General features: G+C 35.0%; 2 long non-coding RNA genes across 18 annotated transcripts; one reads left to right on the forward strand and one right to left on the reverse strand.

Annotated features, from left to right (window-relative positions):
• Window positions 1–831: 831 nt before the first annotated feature.
• On the forward strand, window positions 832–9,566 carry LOC126627960 (uncharacterized). Of its 8 annotated transcripts, none has more exons than XR_007625190.1 (5): window positions 832–1,554; window positions 1,685–1,819; window positions 2,191–2,286; window positions 8,431–8,503; window positions 9,254–9,566. It is a non-coding gene; the product is annotated as an uncharacterized LOC126627960 (long non-coding RNA). The 8 variants fall into 8 exon arrangements; XR_007625192.1 differs by lacking the exons at window positions 8,431–8,503; window positions 9,254–9,566 and adding an exon at window positions 2,511–2,850 and having other exon boundaries at window positions 835–1,227; window positions 1,377–1,554; XR_007625189.1 differs by lacking the exon at window positions 9,254–9,566 and having other exon boundaries at window positions 833–1,554; window positions 8,431–8,687.
• Window positions 9,567–16,186: 6,620 nt separating this feature from the next.
• On the reverse strand, window positions 16,187–19,294 carry LOC126629582 (uncharacterized). 10 transcript variants are annotated; one of them, XR_007625795.1, is made up of 5 exons: window positions 18,378–19,257; window positions 18,113–18,247; window positions 17,645–17,740; window positions 16,911–17,014; window positions 16,187–16,508 (listed from the first exon to the last, which is right to left on the reverse strand). It is a non-coding gene; the product is annotated as an uncharacterized LOC126629582 (long non-coding RNA). The 10 variants fall into 10 exon arrangements; XR_007625789.1 differs by having other exon boundaries at window positions 16,911–17,740; window positions 18,378–19,294; XR_007625788.1 differs by lacking the exon at window positions 16,911–17,014 and having other exon boundaries at window positions 18,378–19,205.
• Between the last annotated feature and the right edge of the window lie 1,511 nt (window positions 19,295–20,805).

The raw sequence follows: 20,805 nt of genomic DNA on the forward strand, positions 1-20,805 counted from the left end.
ACTAACTTTGAAGATATTTAGCTATCAAGTGGAGGGGTTTGACACTATAATATTGTTTCTCCCATTTGTTTGGGTGGTGGAGGTTTGTCAAGCCTTTGTTTAATCAACAAATTGCATACTTGTAAATGGGTTGGTAGGCAACATACGGATGTAGATGTAGAGAACATGTGAAAGAAGCCAACTTACTTTTTTTTAAATGTTAGTTTATTACAAGTGAGAAGACATGTGATGAAAGCATGTGGTAGAAATGCAAGTTCCCCTTTTAATATTATTTCTCCATGCAAGTTGGCAAGTGAAATACAAACTGCCCAAGTTTCTTTCGGGCAGATGCAGTGTCTTCAGCAGGGGTTTCCTCCAGATCTCTATATAAATGAGCACAAGCACAAGGATTATGGACACTTAATCAAACAAACAAATACAAGCACAAACTCTGCTCAAAGCCAGATTTGCCTTCAAAAGAAGCTGTAGTCAGCCCAAGCCTTTATCCCTTTCGGGATCAGCCCTCACAAAAGCCATCTTTTGTCTAGTTTATTAGCTCTGCTGCTCACTTGCAGTATCGATTTCCTTTGTAGTTTTCATGTACAACTCATCTTCAGTCATTTAATTTACAAGCAATCTACAATATTAGTCATTCACTTTCCTTTGTCATTTACATATTGTTCTATCTCTCCATATAAGTAAAGTCCTTATTTTTAAGGCAAAGAAAGAACCTTGATTTGAGCAACTCCCACTTAAATGGCACAATCTCTTGATTTGAAGTCAAAAGGCACAATCTCAGTCATTCAAATCTCGTCTACTAACGCCATCTAGTAGTGGCACGCCCGCACCCACCAATCTCGTATGTGAAGTAAATTCTGGCTTGTCCGCAAGGCACCATGGCGGATTTAGGGAGCAAACACCCCACAACCTTTTATCTTAGCTTCTTCGCTTCATTTGTTCAGTTACAAAATTCTGATCTCCGTACATCGATCAACCTCCTCTCCCAATTCGAGCACTGCTTCTCTATTCTTTCTAATGCTTCGTCTTCGTTTCAGATCAGCTTGCTCTGACTCAGCCACTCCCGTTGGTTCAGAACCACCACCACCACCGTTGCGTACCAGAAGGACGGAGGAGATACGTTTTTTATTGAAGAAAGCATTTCATGGACGCCCCTCAGTGTATTCGATAAGGTTTCTCAAGCTCTCTACAACGCCGGCCTCGGCTAACTGTCTCTGGTTCAAGTGCCAAGTTCAATCCTAACCCTAATTTTTTCTTTCATCTCTCAATTTTCTCCATCCGAGCAATGAAAAATTGAACTATGTTTTCAGATTATTGATCCCAATTTGTGAAATCGCTTCAAAGTTTGAATTTTTTATTATGTGTTTTTGGGATTTTAGGCTGCTAGCATATGGTCTATACTTTCAGGGAAGGATTGTTGCAGCTGAAACTGAATCATCACGTTCAGGGATGGATGTTGTTTTGATCAGGGATTCCCCTCATTGGGTTTTCATTGCAGTTTGGATTTACAGCAAATGCAATTCCGGTTCCTAAAGCTCAAAGAGAAGGTCTGCAAAGGTACGTTTACAGCTATATATGTTGTGTTCGTTTCGAGTATGTGATTGGGCTTTTGTCTTTCTTCCATTTCAGTCATCCGTTTTCCTTTCAATTTTCACGAATAAGAAAATTTAGATGTTAAATTTTTCAGTGCACAGGTTCATATGTAATCCCTCCTATCTGTAATGGAAGTTTGTAGGGTTTATGCTTCAGTTTATAGTGATGGAAATAAAGTTGTTGCGATGAACACCTCTCTCACTCTCTGAAGCCAGAACGGAGTGAAACGGTAATTCTCCGCGCCTTCTCCTTTTCCATTGAAGAGTTTGAATACTTACTTTTCCTACATTTTTCTCATTGAATTTTCTTCAAGTGTATTTATTCAAATGGGTTTGACACATTTACCAGACACATGGAATTAGAAAGAAGACTAAACTTTGGACTGTGTGGCACAATAGCCAATAGACAAAAGGGAATAGATTGGATTAGTTGGATTCATTTTTTACTACCTCACTGCAGAGATTATCACTTCCCTCCCCAACTTTTTACTGATCTATGTCCACTTCGTCTAATTTTTTAAATGCCTTAATCTCTTGAATGCTTCTTCTTTGCTTTTTCGTCCATTTTCGGTTTTTAACACATTTTGTAATTGTGAAACAGGTATTGGATTGATTTTAGCGAGTGGGTTTTTTTGTTAACGTGGATCAGATTCGGACCTTTGTGTCGATCGAAGTCATTGCTGGTGGGTTAGCCGAGGTATGATTGCTAGCTTTCTGTCTTGGTGCAATTCAAAATGTTTTCAGTTGTTATATAGACTTAAGATTTAGTAAGTACTTGCCGAAAGTCATGGGATTTCGAAATATCAATGTCTTGGTTGCTTATTAGCTTAAACATCTAATCTAAGAACCAAGGTAGTCTTTTTTTCATTGCCTCACTACATACAATGTGTTGATGATTTAGACAACAGAGTTGTGTGACAGGATCTGTGCGTGCAACCTCATTGGTTAGGCAGGCCTTGGTGTTTGCTGTTTTGGGGAATGTTTAATCCATTGCCAGTGGTGCACTACTTTGTGATACCATGGATGAGCAGGAAAGTAAATACAAGAGTTTGATTGCATAATTACACGGAAAAATAAGTTTATATAATTTTAACTATTCTGAAGTGAATCTTCTACTGGTCCGGTTCAATGTTGTCCCAGTTTACATGGGACAATGCAACACTTATATGACACTTTTCTTATTGGCTGTATATGGATCATCGTTGACTTATGGATTAATATGCTTATGCATATGTATACACATGTTTTGATTCCTGTTAAACTTTGTTTGTATTATTTTTGTGTTTGGCTTTGATAGTAGCTTTGAAAACATTCATATTTATCCATAGGACCTTGAGGGAGGGTGATCCAATTTTCAGAGAAGAACTAAGTTTTTCTCAGAGAGGACGAATTCTGCAGCTTTTTAATTTCAAAGACAATTCTAGCCCCATTGGTGAATTTCAAATGCCTTAATCTCTTGAATTCTTTCACCTCTTTGGCATGTCAATTGTCATTATTAGCTATTAGATGAAGGACTTGAAATTATGACGTTCATTTTGAACTCAAAATTGAAGAAAATCAAACACATTTGTAACTTCTACACATGTTATATTATGCAACATATACATGCAAATATATTCTAACCCTTGCACTATGTTGTTGCCCGTACAAAAAAAGAAAAAAGACTAATGTGTTGCTTGTTGGAAATTATATATTATAATTAATATTATAATATTTAATTTTTGTATGAATGAAAAATAAGAGTCATGTGTCATAGTTGAATTCAAATTCATAAGTTGTATCTGTTCGTTGAAACTTTAGACAACAGTCATATTGTTTCAAAAAGGGTGGCTTGAGTTCTATATAAAATCAAGCATCCACCTGTCTAATAGAATGAAGAGAAGAGTTTTTTCCAATGTCTTAGTAGAAATCCGAGTCGTGTCTTGAGAGTACAAAATATATGAAGTTCGCCAGAGTCCGAAGATTGAAGTGCTTTGACTTCGGATTATAGATTGTTGAATCCTGGGAGACGGACGCCTACCGAACTACAAGCACAAGAGTAGGGGCGAAATTCTGTCTTTAGATTGTTGGAGCAATATTAGAAAATATGAAAATCATAAAGAAAATCACAACATCAATAGTAAATATGAAAATCATAAAAACAACTAGAGATAAAGTTAGAAAAACTGACAAACTTTGAAGATTGAGACTTGCATAAATGCAATGTTTGATGCAGTTAATCCCTATTTGGCAGATGCGTGAAGGCTTCAAGGACATAGTGAATTATCTCAGAGTTTTAAGTGAGTTAATATGACCTTTGAGTTGTACAGGATAGTTCCGTATAAATGGAAACTATGTCTAATGGAAACCACAATACTGGGTTTGCCATAAATCGGGAATGGTCCAGACTAAAAGCCAAGTCCTTTGAGAACAATAAGACACCAAAAGTGTGGGGGTCTTTTCTAAATTTGCAGAAAGACGTTATGTTGCTTATTTAGTAAGCAATGGCAACCAATGCGTGTGTTTTATCAATGGTTACTCATGGTAAGAAAGCTTTTGTGATAACAAAAGAAGATACTGTATTCAAATTAAATCTTTGAACTCATTTTAGATGAGTTATTATCGTCTTGAAAAGACTATGACTGGATTAAAAGTGTGGGGGTTTTTATGAAAGAAATGACAAGACACTAAAAGTGTGGGAGCATTTTGCAAAATGCATTAGACCCAATATGGCTTTATAATAAGCAAGCGTGGGCTTGGATATTCTCATGTTAGTCATGTATGAAACCAAAGCCAATTCCCTTGAGAAGAATTACACACTGGAAGTTTGGGAATACCTTGCAATGATAAGAGTTTTGATTTCTCTTGTTACTAGTCATAGCGAGGAAGAGTCAAATTTCTTAACCATTGTGGCTTTGGAAAAGTGGTTTCTTATTGGAAATCAACTAGGCTAGGATTGGGTTTTAGTGCTTAATATCACCATGTTGTAGTATGGTCAGTTTACGCACACACTGAAAAGATGTGTCGGTTAAAGCCACATGAATTGCAGGTGTAATGGATTAATACCAGTTAATGAAAGAGTTCCTTTTACAGAAAGGAGATGTGCCGAAATAGAGAAGTTTGGCATTTGAAATATGCCAAATGCCATTGGATTTTTCTAATAAAAGGAATGTAATGGTTTGTTTGATTCTAATCAGACACATCCATGAAGGTTTTCTTTATGAAAAAATAGAATAAAAATGTTGATTTGAATCGGTATATCTCACAAGCGATGCGTAGTTTGCATTCTAAATGCAGACACGTTGTGAAAAGAGCAAACTTTGTATGGATCATTTGGTCCAAATGAATGAGCGGGTTTCAGAAGTTGTGTCTCTCTTCCATTGGTATAGATATAAGTGTAACCGCTCGTCTGAATAAGTTATCAACTGCTTGGAGACACCATTCACCAAACTGGTAATCTATAACCATAGTGGGTCAGTTGGCAAGTTGTATATATCAAGGTGAATTTGATATGTGAGTGGTTTCATGGTGATCTACAAGTGTCATGGAAAATTGCCAATTGTGAAATGAATCTTGTGTTATTCTCACATGATTAATTCAACGTAATGATATGAGGAGCTGTGTTATTACGAGACAAAAATCTCTGCGGTATGTATTTCGAATATGCAAAAGAGGCTTTGCCCCGTGTGTGTGTGATTTCATGTGAAGTATGGTTTTTGTGTTCGCAAAGCACTTAAATTAAGAAACTTAGATTCGTTTCTTTTTGACAATCAGTTTTAGATATATTGATTTAGTAGATGAATGAATTGCCATTTGCTTTGATTAAAAAGCTACACTGTTGCTTACATTTGATGGGTTTTGCATACTGTTGAATATACGTATCTCTTACAATAGTTTGGATTGGTGTTTTAACATAGTTTTGAATGGTAATTTCGCCATAATACATTCATTTGGACAATGGATCATGTTGTTTTGCATGTCAAACGGTTTGGAACTCAATAACTGTTAAGGTTTTATCATTTCCGAAATGAAAATGTCATAAAGCATGATGATATATTGAAAAACTATAGTGTTGAACTGTATTTGGTCTGTGTACATATTCATCTTGTATACGCATGGGGAGTTGTTGCTTTAATCTAACAGTTCCTTTTTATTTTTTGCGTGCCCTTATTTTCTGGGAACGAATTACCTGTTTCAAAGCCTCATGTGTGCAACACTAAGACAACTGAAATGGGATGAGAATGGTGTGAAATTAGTATGACAGTTAGATGCATACCTTGATTTGTTGCATTCATATGTGTGGAGTCCGGAAATGAATCATTGGGTGTTCTGTAAAATATATATGGTATATGTAGAACTCCATCACAATTGACCAGTTGGAGATTCTAGATAAAAGAGAAATCGATGAGACCGCGGCTTGACGGTTCTATATTCATTTGAGTCAAGAATTTTGGGGCATTTAGAACCAAGTGGCCGTTAATATGCAACTAATTGACAAATGAATAGTTTCTGTAAGGTGGTGGAACTAAAAGGTGGAATCTGCCATATGAGATTCCAAGGAAAAAGCATGCCATTTGAAGTGCTGCTTTTGGCAGTGAAAGAGTACGACCTTTCCAACTAGTATATGATGCAACACTTAACTTTCTGGAAGATTTCTTGAGAAGCATTTAGTTTATGTGTTTTGCTTCTTTGCCGAGGAGAGTGATGCATTTGCCATGTCAGTCATGGAGAAAATGAATATTATTGAGTGTTATTCAAAATGATCTCAATATAGAGAAATAATCTTGAAAATGTGGGGGTCTTTCACAAAGGAAAAGACAACACTAAAAATCTGCGGGGCATTTCGCATAATTGTATTAGACATGCATGATGATACTTATTAAGTAAGCATATAAATGGACATGGACATTGGGTCATGTATGTTAGTCATAGTGTGGAAAGGATGAAAGCCAAGAAGTGCTTTTTCCATAATGGCTAGTGAGGCATGAAGGCCTAAGAAGATAGATATGTAAGGTCTATCTTAGTTGTTCCTTACTTCTTAAAGTGGAAAATGTGATCGATTTAATGATAGCATTACAAGAAACTACAATTATGAAAGAATTGTGGGGGTTGGTTAAAAGTAATTTGCTGATTGAACGACATTTAAGATGTCATTTCCTGTAATGAGTAATTGTTTAAGGTATGGTAAGGTTAGAGACCTTCTTACAACTACCTTAAATGTGGGGGAGTATGCCCAAGTATTAGCAAATTACTAACTAAAGTCCCAACATGTACGGTTGAGGACTTGACGTTGTAAATCAACTACTCTTGTATGAAATATAATTTCATAAGATGGATTGTATACACCATTAAAAATAGTCAACCTAGTAGTGGATCCAATTATTAAAGGTTAGACTAGAGAGTAAGTTGATCATCGAGAGGAATGAGGCTAAAGCCAACATAACTAATGAATCAGCCGAGCGGAAACCTAATTTAGTTGATTGGAGATCCCATGGTCTAAGTTCAATAGGCAAACTGGTTGGGCATGATTCAAAGAAGTTAACACACTATATACCTCATTCCTATGATGGAAGAAGTGTGTTGTCTGCAGAAGTTTTAGGGTGTATATTTATACTTAATGACGGTGATATCTTATAAATAAGAGGAATAGAGCAGACTATTCTTAATCATTGGTCACCTATGTGAGAGTAGAAGTGGATCGCTTCTATGAGTATGAGATGGCTAAATTCTCTAAAGCTTTCATGAATCCGGGATTTGTTCAAGACCAAAATGAACACAATCGTATGAACCGGAATATATTAGGATTAGTGATGTGTGTTGCTTATTGTCTCGGTTTACTACTGCGGTGAACAGTTCAAGATTCTATATTCATTGCGTCTCCAAGTAAATCCGATAAGTATTCACTAGGGTAGGTTCAAGTCCAAAAGACACATCTCCCGATGCATCTCTTGTCCGCCTGTACTCTCAAATTCTTCCTAATTTTTCATTCATGTGGGGGATTGTTGGAAATTATATATTATAATTAATATTATAATATTTAATTTTTGTATGAATGAAAAATAAGAGTCATGTGTCATAGTTGAATTCAAATTCATAAGTTGTATCTGTTCGTTGAAACTTTAGACAACAGTCATATTGTTTCAAAAAGGGTGGCTTGAGTTCTATATAAACTCAAGCATCCCACCTGTCTAATAGAATGAAGAGAAGAGTTTTTTCCAATGTCTTAGTAGAAATCTGAGTCGTGTCTTGAGAGTACAGAATATATGAAGTTCGCCAGAGTTCGAAGATTGAAGTGCTTTGACTTCGGATTATAGATTGTTGAATCCTGGGAGACGGACGCCTACCGAACTACAAGCACAAGAGTATGGGCGAAATTCTGTCTTTAGGACATTGCATTTATGCAAGCCTCAATCTTCAAAGTTTGTCAGTTTTCCTAACTTTATCTCTAGTTGTTTTTATGATTTTCATATTTACTATTGATGTTGTGATTTTCTTTATGATTTTCATATTTTCTAGGGAACTTTAATGAAAAGCACCCGGTACTGTTCACTTTAACGAAAAACCACATTTTTACACTAAAAAGTCAATCCTGGTACTATTCACTTTACCCTTTATTTTGTCCTTATCATTAAAACTCAAAGTTTTCAAGCCATTTTCATTAGTTTTCCTTATTTTCTAATATTGCTCCAACATTGCTCACTATAGTTTAATTAAATTGATGATACACATTTGAGGACATGATTTTTAAGGATAGTATCACTTTCATATGTTAGTTAACTGTCACAATAATTTTTTCCCTTATGTGCTCATTTCCTTTGTCAAATAAATTATTGTGTTTATTTATTTATTTATTTTTATGTAGGAATACAAAAAGTTTTCAACTGGAGTTCAACATATCAAGTATGGAGAGAAATGATAGGAGCAATATAGCACAAGTTGTCATCTTCTTAAATAAACTGTTCTCAATGTTAGGATGTCTTTTTCCTCCGTTTGGGGTTTTGTCCTACCTGGTACGAACAATGTTTCAATTCTATCAAATATTCTCCCTCAACTTCTGTAAACTTTGAATTGCTCTCTGTATTATGTGACATGATGATCGCTTTTCTTTAATGTTTCTAATGTCTCATAAAGAAAGAAGATAATGAAATACAAACAAGTGAAGCAATTCAGGCAGATAAATATGTTTAAAATGTGAGTCGTGCGCAGCACACCGTGATTAAAAAAAGGCATTTCGCAATTATTTTGTGTCAAGGCCTTGAAATTGTATAATTGTACAAGATTATTGTGTTACCGTACGAGGCCTCGACATTACAGGGCCTTGAAATTCTCTCTTTCCCTTTTGGTTTTTGACAGATTGTATTAGATTTATTGTTGTTCGTTTGATGAAGTTCTCGATTCAAGAGCATATATATTTTCAATTTCTACTATTTGGCGTTTGTTGAGTTTTAAGTCTGAGTTGTGATATTTGTGTGTTTCTAAATTTCTTTCAATAGCTTACTTTTAGTTTGCTTTTGTTTGTATATATTTCTTCCGAGCAATTTTTCGAGTTGCATTCATACGAGCTATACGAAAATGATAGTTATTTGAGAAAATTTGGAGAGAAGAGCGTCTTCAATTATTAGTACAACATCTACTATCGTAAAGTAAGCTGACATATTTGAGCTTTCTATTTTTTCCTATTATAGGCTGCATAATGAAAGGGACTGACTGCCTTTGTTGCTAATATTTATGGTGTCGGTGTTGTGGTGTAAACAAAAAAAAATATTTAATTTTCTCTACCAAATACTATGATGAATCCTATGTCAAATGATGTATATAGTTTTGAGATATGTAAAAGATCTATTGTGGTACATATCTGTATTTGACTATTTTGCCTGGTAGGTAACTGTGATCTTCATGCTTATTGTTTTGTGTGGGTTGTTAGAAAATACTCCAAACAGTGAGCAAGTTTTATTCGATATTGAATTTGTTAAAAGAAGAGAACGCATTTTTCTCAATAGAATGCAAATTTCATTCAACTTGGAGAAATACTATTTGACCATTCAGACTTAATTAGTTTGTTTGTAACTTAAAACAACAGTGACACTATTAATATCTAAACCAAATGAACAATGAGCAATGACTTTTTGAGTAATCTGAGGGCTCAGATTACACATTTTAGTTCATCTTTTGGCAATGAGCAATACAGTCCTGCAAGTGACCCCTTTACCACAATAGTGGAAAGGTGCTGACCCCTTGCATGAAGGCATGAGTTCGAATTTCGTTGGTGATTAATATAACAAAATCTATCATTTGACCAAAAAAAAAAAAAAGAGCAATACAATTCGAGGCAGAAACAATGAGAGTTGCTGCACGCACTTCATTTGCGATTTAGGGGAAAGAATCTAATCCCCTTTTGAGAGAGTCTCTCGATTTTGATTACATTTTAAGTTTTTCCCTAAATAGTTGGACGAGGCCATCTTCTTTGGCAATGACATCCTATCTATTTTTAGTCATCACTTAAGAAATATAAGAATATTTAAAGGAAAACATTTTTGGGGCACGTAGCGCCTGTGATGTAAAAATGCCTCTCGCATGCACGTGATCGCGCGCAGAGAGGCTAGTAAAACAATAAAATAATGAAAACTAATCATTACGTACTCTTAGAAAATCTAAAACCCTATGGTTTTGAATAGAATAAAATAATAAAGTCAATTATTATTTCTAGGATCTAGTAATCGTACGGATTTTGAATTGATTAAAATAATTTTAAAATAACATTTTATTCTTTGACTGACCTGTGTTTGATATATTGAGTTAGCCATAACAATTAAAAATAAAAAAAATTACTCAAACAATTAGTATTTTTAAGTTTAAAGAACTAAAACTCCCTATCCTAAAGCCCACCTTAACCTTGTTAGTAACTCCATCATTGGCTGTGCGGATCAGCGGCTTCTCCAATTATGTTAAGTGTAAGATTTAAGTACGAGAGTTTGGGACCTTAATCAATCATTGTCTGTGCGGAACAGCGACTCTTGAGAAAGTTAGGTGTAAGATTTTATCTGAAAAGCAGTTAGGTACCAATGCCCTTAATTTATAGACTGTTGTGTGGACCAACGGCTTCTTCATTAAGGTAGGTTTAAGATTTAAGTATGAGAGTTTGGTACGTCAATTCATTAAACAAGAAAATTATTGTTCAATTATGAAAGTGGATGCCCACATTAGTTTGTTAGTATCTGAAGATTTCAAAAAGGCTAAAGTAATAGCTTGTCATTATATGAAATTTTCAAAAAGAGCGATAACTTCACTTTTGATTTTTATCACGGATGTGACTCTACATAAAAAGCACTTTGTGTGTAATTACAACACACGACTGAAATAAAAGAAGTAAAAACAATAATATCAGTATCTCTCTTTTCTTCTTTCCTACAATCTTTTGTGTTATAGTTATGAAACTGAATAGTGTGATATATTGCATCCGCTTCTCTCCCGTCCCTCGTGAAGGCTATCTCACTAACTTTTCTATTTATAACAAAAATTACATACAGAGTTTTACAAAGGATTTTCCCTTTCGGAAAGCTCCTTGAAAAGCTTAAGATTTTATAAACATACCTTAAAAACACTCTCCAAAGACACGTAACAGGAGAAGAACTAATTTATCAATTACATTATTTGTGAAATTGAACTATATATGCAGCAGGTTGGTAAAGAAAAGCACATGCCTAAGGACGCGTTTACTAATTCGTAATCAGATTGAAGGGAATTGAATTGAGGATGAATCAGATTGAGGAGGAATTGGATTGAATAGGAGTTAGAATTAGATTCTTATTAAAAATGTTTACTAAAACTTTATGGAATCGGAGTAAGAATGACATTTATCTATATAAACTGTTTACTAGTTCACATGAATACGAATATAAACTAATATGATTACTAAAATACCCTTGTTATATTAAATTATTTTTATATGCCGATTAAAAGAAAGTCAAATGATATAAAATAAAATTAAAAAGCAAACTAACCAATTACCAAACCCCAACCTAATTGTTCCTCTCCTTCTCCGCCTTTCTCATCTTTCAACAATTTGAAATTAAAGGTGGGTTTGTGGCCGATGGGCAGTGGTGGTGGTGGCGATGATGTTGAAAGATTAGTTTACAGGGCTGTGATTTCATGTTGGCTTGGTGTGGAGGCTTGGTTTTTGACATTTTGTTCATAAAATACCTAATAAAATTGCAGCAAGGTTCTTCTTGGTTTGTGGTTTGATCTACATTTGTAATTTAATTGTTGTGGAAGATAATGGTGGCTGGGTTTATGTCCTGGGAAAGGCAATGGATGTGCGACGGTGGTGAGGGAGAGGGAGAGGGATAACACTATGGACGAGAGCTTGGGTTTCTTTGGAATTTCCACTTTTATGCGAGGGCACAATGGGTAAGAAAAATGGATTCCTCGCCCCCTCAATTGTCACATCCTGGCCCGAGGCCTCACCACATCCCGGGCTCTACTTCGCCGTAGCACGATATTGTCCGCTTTGGGCCCCGACCATGCCCTCACGGTTTTGTTTCTGGGAACTCACACAAGAACTTCTCAGTGGGTCACCCATCATGGGATTGCTCTCGCACGAACTAGCTTAACTTCGGAGTTCTAATGGAACCCGAAGCCAGTGAGCTCTCAAAAGGCCTCGCGCTAGGTAGAGATGAGAATATACATATAAGGCTTACATGATCCACTCCCATGAGAGATGTGGGATGTCATAATCCATCCCCCTTAAGGGCCCGACGTCCTCGTCGGCACACTTCCGGCCAAGGATTGGCTCTGATACCAAATTGTCACATCTCGGCCTGGGCCCCCACCACATCCCGGACTCGACTCTGCCGTAGCACGATATTGTCCACTTTGGGCCTTTACCACGCCCTCACGATTTTGTTTCTGGGAACTTACACGAGAACTTCCCAATGTGTCACCTATCATGGGATTGCTCTCGTGCGAACTCGTTTAACTTCAGAGTTCCGATAGAACCCGAATCCAGTGAGCTCCCAAAAGGTCTTGTGCTAGGTAGAGATGAGAATATACATATAAGGCTTACATGATCCACTCCCCTGGGCGATGTGGGATGTCACATCAATCCTCCGGAATCCAAATACCATCCCATAGTTAGGAGTCCAATTGCTCCAAATTTCGGAATTGGATTCCAAAATTTGTGTGGGACCCACAAATTTTTTATTCCCTCAGATTTGGTAAACACCGGAGTATTCCGTAATTAGAATTCAATTCTGTTTCTTGATGCCGATTATCCTTACGTAAACGTGCCCTAAGTGCCTAACACACACACACTCCCTGTAATGGTAGGAGAGAAAAGGTCAGAGATTGATTTATAAAAGAGAAAACTTTATTTTAATCCTTAAAAAAGATGAGTTTTAAATTATAACCTTATGTAAGATTAAAATCTAATTTTAATCTATGATACATTTAATCATCTCATTTATTAATTACATTTTGATGTTTTAATTTTTTTTTCTTTCCTATTTTAAATGTATTAATTACATTTAATTTTCATTTTCATTTCAGTCATCATAATAAATTTTGATGTCTCCATTTAGGTAAACTAATTTTTTTATATAATATATTCGAATACAATTTGTATAATCTTTCATTTAGATACATTAATTCATTTGATATATTTCAGTATATCCATCGATACAAATATATAGGTACATTAATTCAATATAATGCATTTCGGTACATAAATTTTGATACACTAATTCAATATAATATATTTTAGTACATACATTTCGGTATTGATATTTAAGTACAGTAATTCAATATAATACATTTTGGTACATACATTTAGGTTCATTATAATATATGTAGGTACAAACATTTCGGTACAGTCATTTATGTACACATATATTTACATATTTATGTGTCACTAATTTCTTTTAATATTTTCTCGTTTATGTTCATTTATAATTGAAAGAACTAATATGTGCATATCAATAAAATTAAAATTTTAATGTGAAGACATTAAATAACAAAAATAGAATATAAATCTTAATAAAAGTACAGAGATTAAATTAAATATGTAATCTAGCATCAAGGTTTTTTTTTTTTTTTTTTTAATTCTAATATTTTGCAAGGACTAATGTTCAAAAACCCCTTCCCCTTATAAAATTAGGCACAGAGATTGTGACATATGCCCTAGCTTCCAATTAGCTAGTATAAATAAAGAACTTTTGTGATTGATTAGTCACCACATTTTCAAGCCAAGCAACCACATAATCCCTCTAATGGAGCAGAGCAAACACCGGAGAGTGATACTCTTCCCCTTGCCTTTTCCTGCATCACATATAAACCCAATGCTGCAACTGGCCAACATTCTACACACCAAAGGCTTCTCCATAACCATTATCCACACCAACTTCAACTCTCATAACTTCAACCCATCAGCCCATCCACACTTCACGTTTATCTCAATCCCTGACGGCTTATCTGAATCCGAGGCGGCCACCAATAACATTCTCCATCTTTTTTCTCTTCTGAATGTCAAATGTGTTGAACAGTTCCGCGAATGCTTGGCTAGCTTGTTATCTGCTGACGCTAACTCAGAGGAGCCTATTGCTTGCTTAATTTCTGATAAACATTCTATAATATACTATTTATTTTTATTATTGTCTAGGTAACAATTTTTGATATTTTCTTTATCTTTATGGTCCGAATTTTTTTTATCCATATATGTAGTTACATAATATAATTTCTACATTCTGTGTTCACCTTCTACCACCAGCAAATTTTGAAGAGGTGTTCATCAATATTTTTGAATATATTGATATACTTTTCAAAATTGTTAGGCCACAGAAGCTACTATACTTGGTCATAGGTGAGAAAGTTTGAATTTTGTTTTTGATCTTGTAGTGTTTAATAAATTCATGAGACTTTTATACGTTGTTTGCTTTCCCTAATCAATTGCAGTACAGTTGAGATATGTGTTATTATATATGTGTTGCACTTAATGATATAAACTAGAAATATTGCATGTAATGGTATAAGTTCTAATTTTTGTTGTAGATGGAGAAGCTAAGAAGACAATTTGAATTGGAAAGCAAACAAGTCCTACAAAAGCAGCAGTCCGAAGTATCATATTCTAATATAATAAAATCAAATAATTAAATAAATAAAATTTAAAAAACACTAATTTAATTATTTCGGTTCGGTTTGGTTCGGTTTCTAGACCACCAAAACCGAACTGAACCAAAAGAGTTCGGTTCGGTTCGGTTTTTTCAATTCGGTTCGATTTTTTCGTTCGGTTCGGTTTTTTCGATTTCGGTTCGGTTCGGTTTTCGGTTTTTTGAACCCACCCCTAATTGCCAAAGGAGATGGCCTCGTCCAACTATTTAGGGAAAAACTTCAAATGTAATCGAAATCGAGAGACTCCCTCAAAAGGGGATTAGATTCTTTCCCCTAAATCACAAATGAAGTGCGTGCAGCAACTCTCATTGTTTCTGCCTCGGACTGTATTGCTCTTTTTTTTTTTTGTCAAATGATAGATTTTGTTAGATTAGTCACCAACAGAATTCAAACTCATGCCTTCATGCAATGGGTCAACACCTTTCCACCATTTTGGTAAAGGGACCACTTGCAGGACACCAAAAGATGAACTAAAATGTGTAATCTGAGCGCTCAGATTACTCAAAAAGTCATTGCTCATTGTTCATTTGGTTTAGATATTAATAGTGTCACTGTTGTTTTAAGTTACAAACAAACTAATTAAGTCTGAGTGGTCAAATAGTATTTCTCCAAGTTGAATGAAATTTGCATTCTATTGAGAAAAATGCGTTCTCTTCTTCTTTTAACAAATTCAATATCGAATAAAACTTGCTCACTGTTTGGAGTATTTTCTAACAACCCACACAAAACAATAAGCATGAAGATCACAGTTACCTACCAGGCAAAATAGTCAAATACAGATATGTACCACAATAGATCTTTTACATATCTCAAAACCATATACATCATTTGACATAGGATTCATCATAGTATTTGGTAGAGAAAATTAATTTTTTTTTTTGTTTACACCACAACACCGACACCATAAATATTAGCAACAAAGGCAGTCAATCCCTTTCATTATGCAGCCTATAATAGGAAAAAATAGAAAGCTCAAATATGTCTGCTTACTTTACAATAGTAGATGTTGTACTAATAATTTAGGACGCTCTTCTCTCCAAATTTTCTCAAATAACTATCATTTTCGTATAGCTCGTATGAATGCAACTCGAAAAATTGCTCGGAAGAAATATATACAAACAAAAGCAAACTAAAAGTAAGCTATTGAAAGAAATTTAGAAACACACAAACATCACAACAACTCAGACTTAAAACTCAACAAACGCCAAATAGTAGAAACTGAATATATATATATGCTCTTGAATCGAGAACTTCATCAAACGAACAACAATCAATCTAATACAATCTGTCAAAAACCAAAAGGGAAAGAGAGAATTTCAAGGCCCTGTAATGTCGAGGCCTCGTACGGTAACACAATAATCTTGTACAATTATACAATTTCAAGGCCTTGACACAAAATAATTGCGAAATGCTTTTTTTTAATCATGGCATGCTGCACGCGACTCACATTTTAAACATATGTATCTGCGTGAATTGCTTCACTTGTTTTGTATTTCATTATTTTCTTTCTTTATGAGACATATTAGAAACATTAAAGAAAAGCGATCATCATGTCACGTAATACAGAGAGCAATTCAAAGTTTACAGAAGTTGAGGGAGAATATTTGATAGAATTGAAACATTGTTCATACCAGGTAGGACAAAACCCCAAACGGAGGAAAAAGACATCCTAACATTGAGAACAATTTATTTAAGAAGATGACAACTTTGGCTATATTGCTCCTATCATTTCTCTCCATACTTGATATGTTGAACTCCAGTTGAAAACTTTTTGTATTCCTACAAAAAAATAAATAAACACAATAATTTATTTGACAAAGGAAATGAGCACATAAGGGAAAAAATTACTGTAACAGTTAACTAACATATGAAAGTGATACTATCCTTAAAAATCATGTCCTCAAATGTGTATCATCAATTTAATTAAACTATAGTGAGCAACACATTAGTCTTTTTTCATTTTTTGTACGGGCAACAACATAGTGCAAGGGTTAGAATATATTTGCATGTATATGTTGCATAATATAACATGTGTAGAAGTTACAAATGTGTTTGTGTTTCTTCAATTTTGAGTTCAAAATGAACGTCATAATTTCAAGTCCTTCATCTAATAGCTAATAATGACAATTGACATGCCAAAGAGGTGAAAGAATTCAAGAGATTAAGGCATTGGAAATGCACCAATGGGGCTGGAATTGTCTTTGAAATTAAAAAGCTGTAGAATTCGTCCTCTCTGAGAAAAACTTAGTTCTTCTCTGAAAATTGGATCACCCTCCCTCAAGGTCCTATGGATAAATATGAATGTTTTCAAAGCTACTATCAATGCCAACCACAAAAATAATACAAACAAAGTTTAACAGGAATCAAAACATATGTATACATCTACATAAGCATATTAATCCATAAGTCAACGATGATCCATATACAGCCGATAAGAAAAGTGTCATAAAGTGTTGCATTGTCCCATGTAAACTGGGACAACATTGAACCGGACCAGTAGAAGATTCACTTCAGAATAGTTAAAATTATATAAACTTATTTTTCCGTGTAATTATGCAATCAAACTCTTGTATTTACTTTCCTGCTCATCCATGGTATCACAAAGTAGTGCACCACTGGCAATGGATTAAACATTGCCCAAAACAGCAAACACCAAGGCCTGTCTAACCAATGAGGTTGCACGCACAGATCCTGTCACACGACTCTGTTGTCTAAATCATCAACACATTGTATGTAGTGAGGCAGTGAAAAAAAGACTACCTTGGTTCTTAGATTAGATGTTTAAGCTAATAAGCAACCAAGACATCGATATTTCGAAATCCCATGACTTTCGGCAAGTACTTACTAAATCTTAAGTCCATATAACAACTGAAAACATTTTGAATTGCACCAAGACAGAAAGCTAGCAACCATACCTCGGCTAACTAACCAGCAATGACTTCGATTGACACAAAGGTCCGAATCTGATCCACGTTAACAAAAAAACCCACTCGCTAAAATCAATCCAATACCTGTTTCACAATTACAAACTGTGTTAAAAACCGAAAATGGACGAAAAAGCAAAGAAGAAGCATTCAAGAGATTAAGGCATTTAAAAAATTAGACGAAGTGGACATAGATCAGAAAAAAGTTGGGGAGGGAAGTGATAATCTCTGCAGTGAGGCAGTAAAAAATGAATCCAACTAATCCAATCTATTCCTTTTTGTCTACTGGCTATTGTGCCACACGGTCCCAAAGTTTAGTCTTCTTTCTAATTCCATGTGTCTGGTAAATGTGTCAAACCCATTTGAATAAATACACTTGAAGAAAATTCAATGAGAAAAACGTAGGAAAAGTAAGTATTCAAACTCTTCAATGGAAAAGGAGAAGGCGCGGAGAATTACCGTTTCACTCCGTTCTGGCTTCAGAGAGTGAGAGAGGTCTTCATCGCAACAACTTTATTTCCATCACTATAAACCAAAGCATAAACCCTACAAACTTCCATTACAGATAGGAGGGATTACATATGAACCTGTGCACTGAAAAATTTAACATCTAAATTTTCTTATTCGTGAAAATTGAAAGGAAAACGGATGACTGAAATGGAAGAAAGACAAAAGCCCGATCACATACTCGAAAGGAACACGACATATATAGCTGTAAACGTACCTTTGCAGACCTTCTCTTTGAGCTTTAGGAACCGGAATTGCATTTACTGTAAATCCAAACTGTAATGAAAACCCAATGAGGGGAATCCCTGATCAAAACAACATCCATCCCTGAACGTGATGATTCAGTTTCAGCTGCAACAATCCTTCCCTGAAAGTATAGACCCTATGCTAGCAGCCTAAAATCCCAAAAACACATAATAAAAAATTCAAAATTTGAAGCGATTTCACAAATTGGGATCAATAATCTGAAAACATAGTTCAATTTTTTATTGCTTGGATGGAGAAAATTGAGAAATTAAAGAAAAAAAGTTAGGTTTAGGATTGAACTTGGCACTTGAACCAGAGACAGTTAGCCGAGGCCGGCGTTGTAAAGAGCTTGAGAAACCTTATCGAATACACTGAGGGGCGTCCACGAAATGCTTTCTTCATTGAAAAACGTATCTCCTCCGTCCTTCCGGTACGCAACGGTGGTGGTGGTTTCGAACCAGCGGGAGTGGCTGAGTCAGAGCAAGCTGATCCGAAAGACGAAGCATTAGAAAGAATAGAGAAGTAGTGCTCGAATTGGGAGAGGAGGTTGATCGATGTACGGAGATCAAAATTTTGTAACTGAACAAATGAAGTGGAGAAGTTATGATAAAAGGTTGTGGGGGGTTTGAAAACTGAACGGAAACTGCTACGCAGAAAACTGAACGTCCTGGTGGTTTTTCAATACATATTTCTGTGTGGTTATTGTTTTTTTACCAGTTTATCCTCATTTTTTGAAATTTTTTGGGTTTGGTTGTGAATACAAAAAAGGGACTTTCTTGGCATTTTGAAATGCTTCACCTATTTGGCCTTCTCCCTTTATATATACTAGCCTCTCCGCATGCACTAACGTGCGTGCGAGAGACATTTTTGCATCACGGACGCTACGTGCCCCTAAAGGTGTATTGTGTTATTTTTTTCCATTGTAATTGTCAAGATATATTTTAAATGTATTGTGCAAAGAGGAACTTTTTTTTTTATCATGCAAGTCCTAAAAAGTTGTCATGTTTTTCGTTTTCACTTTGCGTAAAGTAATGATTTAAATGTTATTCATGTAATTGTCAAACAACATGGGATTTTGGATGCAAGTTCCTACCTAAAGTTCATGAACAATAGTAAGTAGATGTGAATAAAAAAAGAGTATATGAAAACATTAAGTACTTAAATACTGATGTGGCTGCCAAATGTCTGCCATGTGGCAAATAAAAATAATTTTTTAATTTTTTTTAATAAACCTGTCTGCCACTTTTTTTTTTTCTCTCTCTCTCTCTTTCTTCTTCTTCTTCTTCTGGGTTTTTTTTTTTCTTCTTCTTCTTCTTCTTCCTCCTCCTCCTCCTTCTTCTTCTTCCTTCTTCTTCTGGGTTGCAAGGGATTCGATCAATTTTTTTTTTGTTTTTTTTCTTCTTCTTCTTCCTCCTCCTCCTCTTTCTTCTTCTCTTCTTCTTCTTCCTCCTTCTGGTTCGGTCCCTTCTTTTTTTTTTCTTTTTCTTCTTCTTCTTCTCTTCCTCCTCTTTCTTCTTCTCTTCTGGGTTCGGTCCCTTTCTTTTTTTTCTTTTTTCTTCTTCTTCTTCTTTTTCTTCTTCCTCCTGCTCGTCTTTCTTCTTCTCTTCCTCCTCTTTCTTCTTCTCTTCTAGGTTCGGTCCCTTTCTTCTTCTTTTTTCTTCTTCTTCTTCTTCTTCTTCCTCCTCCTCCTCTTTCTTCTTCTCTTCTTCTTCTTCCTGCTTCTTCTTCTGGGTTCGGTCCCTTTCTTCTTCTTTTTTTTTCCTTCCAATTTCAGGTTTTTTAAAAAAAAATATTTTATTTGCCACGTGGCAGACATTTGGTAGCCACATGGCATATATGTGGCAGCTACGTCAGCATTTAATAGATCCATGGATGGAAAATGTAACGGTTGTATGAAATTGAAATAAAATAGTACTTGAGGTATGAAAGTGAAATGTTTTAAAGATGTTGTATAAGATTGCAAATAGACCTCAAACCTGAGGGGTTACTATGTAATTTACCCTAAATTTTAACATATCCAACACAATCATAACATAAATATTCCAACTAGACTTAAAGATAATGAAAATAAACATTTAAAGTTCAACTAGAATTATAACATAAAGTTTTTTTTTAATATTTTGGGTTTAAAGTTTGACTGTAAATAAATTTCTTTTTAGACGATGATGATGGAGTACGACCTTATTCATTCCTCTCTCTCTCTCTCTCTCTCTCTCTCTCTCTCTCTCTCTCTCTCTCTCTATATATATATATATATATATACATGTATTCTTCTTCATCATCATCTATCTATATATATAAAGGGAGAAGACCAGTTTGGTGAAGCATTCAGAAATGCCAAGAATGCCCTCACTTCGTACACAAAAAACCAAAAAATAATTGTCTAAAAAATAGGGTTA

This window comes from Malus sylvestris, chromosome 7, assembly GCF_916048215.2.
Source record: "Malus sylvestris chromosome 7, drMalSylv7.2, whole genome shotgun sequence".
Taxonomy (NCBI): Eukaryota; Viridiplantae; Streptophyta; class Magnoliopsida; order Rosales; family Rosaceae; genus Malus; species Malus sylvestris.